This window comes from Arachis stenosperma, chromosome 9 (genome assembly GCF_014773155.1).
Source record: "Arachis stenosperma cultivar V10309 chromosome 9, arast.V10309.gnm1.PFL2, whole genome shotgun sequence".
Classification (NCBI taxonomy): Eukaryota; Viridiplantae; Streptophyta; class Magnoliopsida; order Fabales; family Fabaceae; genus Arachis; species Arachis stenosperma.
This window is the reverse complement of record NC_080385.1, coordinates 68,210,595-68,215,502: the sequence shown is the minus strand read 5'-3', so window position 1 is coordinate 68,215,502 and position 4,908 is coordinate 68,210,595.

The window sequence follows — 4,908 nt, the reverse complement described above, 5'->3', positions numbered from 1 at the left end:
TTGGAGAATGATGGAGTGCTCATGATGTTCCACCCTTAATTGTTCCACATTGTGGCTCAAATCTTCTAAGGAAGTGTTGAGTTGTTCCCAATAGTTGTTGGGAGGAAAGTGCATCCCTTGAGGCATCTCAGGGATTTCTTGATGATGAGCTTCCTCATGCATCTCTTGAGAACCGTGAAGGGTCTCTCTTGCTTGCTCCATCCTCTTCTTGGTGATGGGCTTATCCTCTTCAATGGAGATGTCTCCTTCTATGATAACTCTAGCTGAGTAACATAGATGGCAAATAAGGTGAGGAAAAACTAGCCGTGCCATGGTGGAGGGCTTGTCAGCTATTTTGTAGATTTCATTGGAGATGACCTCGTGAACTTCTACTTCCTCTCCAATCATGATGCTATGAATCATGATGGCCCGATCCACAGTAACTTCAGATCGGTTGCTAGTGGGAATGATGGAGCGTTGAATGAACTCCAACCATCCTCTAGCCACAGGCTTGAGGTCCAATCTTCTTAGTTGGACTGGCTTGCCTTTGGAGTCTCTCTTCCATTGAGCTCCTTCCACACATATGTCCATAAGGACTTGGTCCAACCTTTGATTAAAGTTGACCCTTCTAGTGTAGGGGCGTTCATCTCCTTGCATCATGGGCAAGTGGAATGCCAACCTCACATTTTTCGGACTAAAATCTAAGTATTTCCCCCGAACCATTGTGAGATAATTCTTTGGACTCGGGTTCATACTTTGATCATGGTTCCTAGTGATCCATGCATTGGCATAGAACTCTTGAACCATTAAGATTCCGACTTGTTGTATGGGGTTGGTTAGGACGTCCCAACCTCTTATTCGGATTTCATGTCGGATCTCCGGATACTCATTTTTCTTGAGCTTGAAAGGGACCTCAGGGATCACCTTCTTCTTTGCCACAACATCATAGAAGTGGTCTTGATGGCTCTTGGAGATGAATCTTTCCATCTCCCATGACTCGGAGGTGGAAGCTTTTGTCTTCCCTTTTCCTTTTCTAGAGGATTCTCTGGCCTTAGGTGCCATTGATGGTAATGGAAAAACAAAAAGCTTATGCTTTTACCACACCAAACTTAAAATATTGCTCGCCTTCGAGCAATAGAAGAAAGAAGAGAAGAAGAATAAGAAGAGAATATGGAGGAGAAGGGGAAGTGTAGGTTCGGCCATTTAGGGTGGGATTGGGTTGGAAAATGTTTTTGAATTTTGAAGGTAGGTGGGGTTTATGGGGAAGAGTGGATGGATGTGAGTGGTGAAGGGGGTGATTGGGAAGAGGAATTGAGGTGATTGGTGAAGAGTATTGGGAAGTGTGACATGGGGAAGAGTAATCACAAAAATAGGATTAGGAGGTAAGGTGGGAATTAGTAGGTGGGGATCCTGTGGGGTCCACAGATCCTGAGGTGATCCTGTGGGGTCCACAGATCCTGAGGTGTCAAGGAATTCCATCCCTGCACCAAATAGGCATGTAAATTGCCTTTGCACACCATTCTGGCGTTTAAACGCCGTGTGGTGCACATTCTGGGCGTTCAACGCCCGTGTAAAGCATGTTTCTGGCGTTGAACGCCAGTTTCATGCTTGTTACTGGCGTTCAGCGCCAGCTTTTCTTCTCTAGGCACATTCCTGGCGTTCAGCGCCAGAATGTTGCTTATTTCTGGCGTTCAGCGCCAGAATGATGCTCTGTTCTGGCGTTGAACGCCGGCCAGATGCATCTTAGTGGCGTTGAACGCCAGCCTGTGCGTCCTCCAGGGTGCGAATTTTTTTCTTCTGCTGTTTTTGATTCTGTTTTAAATTTTTATGATTTTTTCGTGACTCCTCATGATGATGTACCTAAGAAAACACAAAATAACAATAAAATAAAATAAAAATTAGATAAATAAAATTGGGTTGCCTCCCAACAAGCGCTTCTTTAAAGTCAATAGCTTAACAGTGGCTCTCATGGAGCCACAAAGGTGAGCAGGTCAATGTTGTATAGTGCCAACACCAAACTTAGAGTTTGGATATGGGATCTTAACACCAAACTTAGAGTTTGGTTGTAGCCTCACAACACCAAATTTAGAGTTTGACTGTGGGGGCTCTTCTTGACTCTGAACTGAGAGAAGCTCTTCATGCTTACTCTCTTTTGTCACAGAGGGATGGCCATGTGCCTTAAACACAAGGTAGTCCCCATTCAATTGAAGGACTAGTTCACCTCTGTTGACATCTATCACAGCTCTTGTTGTATCTAGGAAAGGTCTTCCAAGGATAATGCAATCATCCTCTTCCTTCCTAGTGTCTAAGATTATGAAATCAGCAGGGATGTAAAGGCCTTCAACCTTTACTAACACGTCCTCTACTATTCCATAAGCTTGTCTTAATGACTTGTCTGCCAATTGTAATGAGAACAAGGCAGGTTGTACCTCAATGATCCCTAGCTTCTCCATTACAGAGAGTGGCATAAGATTTATCCCTGACCCCAGATCACACAGAGCTTTTGCAAAGGTCATGGTGCCTATGGTACAAGGTATCAAAAACTTGCCAGGATCTTGTTTCTTTTGAGGTAAAATTTGCTGAATCCAGGTATCTAGTTCACTAATGAGCAAGGGAGGTTCACTTTCCCAAGTCTCATTACCAAACAACTTGGCATTCAGCTTCATGATAGCTCCTAAATTTTGAGCAACTTGCTCTCCAGTTACATCTTCATTCTCTTCAGAGGAAGAATAGTCTTCAGAGCTCATGAATGGCAGAAGGAGATTTAATGGAATCTCTATGGTCTCTATATGAGCCTCAGATTCCTTTGGATCCTTAATAGGAAACTCCTTCTTGCTTGAGGGACGTCCCAGGAGGTCTTTCTCACTAGGATTTTCGTCCTCCTCCTCCCTTGTGCATTCGGCCATATTGATTATATCAATGGCCCTGCACTCTCCTTTTGGATTCTCTTCTGTATTGCTTGGGAGAATACTGGGAGGAGTTTCAATGACTTTCTTACTCAGCTGGCCCACTTGTGCCTCCAGATTTCTGATGGAGGATCTTGTTTCACTAATGAAACTGAAAGTGGCCTTTGACAGATCAGAGACTAGATTGGCTAAATTAGAGGTGTTTTGTTCAGAATTCTCTGTCTGTTGCTGAGAAGATGATGGAAAAGACTTGCCATTGCTAAGCCTATTGCGTCCACCATTGTTAAAGCCTTGTTGAGGCTTTTGTTGATCCTTCCATGAGAGATTTGGATGATTTCTCCATGATGAGTTATAGGTGTTTCCATAAGGTTCACCCATGTAATTAACCTCTGCCATGGCAGGGTTCTCAGGATCATAAGCTTCTTCAGAAGCTGCCTCTTTAGTACTGTTGGATGCATGTTGCCATCCATTCAGATTTTGAGAGATCATGTTGACCTGTTGAGTCAACACTTTGTTCTGAGCCAATATGGCATTCAGAGCATCAATTTCAAGAACTCCTTTCTTCTGAGGTATCCCATTATTCACGGAATTCCTCTCAGAAGTGTACATGAATTGGTTGTTTGCAACCATGTCAATGAGTTCTTGAGCCTCTTCAGGCGTTTTCTTTAGGTGAATAGATCCACCTGCAGAATGGTCCAATGACATTTTCGAAAATTCAGAGAGACCATAATAGAATATATCTAATATGGTCCATTCTGAAAACATGTCAGATGGACATCTTTTGGTCAGCTGCTTGTATCTTTCCCAAGCTTCATAGAGGGATTCACCATCTTTTTGTTTGAAAGTTTGATCATCCACTCTCAGCTTGCTCAGCTTTTGAGGAGGAAAGAATTTATCCAAGAAGGCTGTGACCAGCTTATCCCAGGAGTCCAGGCTATCCTTAGGTTGTGAATCCAACCATGTTCTAGCTTTGTCTCTTACAGCAAAAGGGAAAAGCATGAGTCTGTAGACTTCAGGATCAAGTCCATTCGTCTTTACAGTCTCACAGATCTGCAAGAACTCAGTTAAAAACTGATAAGAATCTTCAGATGGAAGTCCATAAAACTTGCAGTTTTGTTGCATTAAGGCAACTAGCTGAGGTTTCAGCTCAAAGTTGTTGGTTCCAATGGCAGGAATGGAAATGCTTCTTCCATCAAATTTGGACGTTGGCTTTGTGAAGTCACCAAGCATTCTCCTTGCATTATTATTATTTTTGGCTGCCATCTCCTTCTCTTGTTCGAAAATTTCTGAAAGGTTGTTTCTGGATTGTTGTAATTTAGTTTCTCTTAGTTTCCTTTTCAGAGTCCTTTCAGGTTCTGGATCAATTTCAACAAGAGTGCCTTTTTCCCTTGTTCCTGCTCATATGAAAGAGAAGAAAGCAAGAAAGAAAGAGGAATCCTCTATGTCACAGTATAGAGATTCCTTTATGTTAGTAGAAAAAGAAAGGGGAGAATAATGTAGAAGAGTGGGTTCGGATTTTTAGATGAAGAGAGGTGAAGAGAAGTGTTTAGTAAATAAATAATTAAATAGAATAAGAAAAGAGAGGGAGAATTTCGAAAATAATTTTGAAAAAGGGGTTAGTAATTTTCGAAAATTAAATATAAGGTATAATTAAAATAAAAATTTAGAACAAACAAGAATTTTTGAAAAAGAGGTGAGATATTTTCGAAAATTAGAGAGGGAAAAGTAGTTAGGTGGTTTTGAAAAAGATAAGAAACAAACAAAAAGTTAATTAGTTAGTTGAAAAAGATATTAAAATCAAATTTGAAAAAGATAAGAAGATAAGATATTTTAAAATCAAATTTTGAAAAAGGTAAAATTTTTGAAAAAGATAAGATAAGAGATAAAAAGATTTAATTTAAAAATTTGAATTTACTTACTTCACTAACAAGAAACTACAAGATAAGATTCTAGAACTTAAAGATTGAACCTTTCTTAACAAGAAAGTAACAAACTTCAAATTTTTGAATCAATCACATTAATT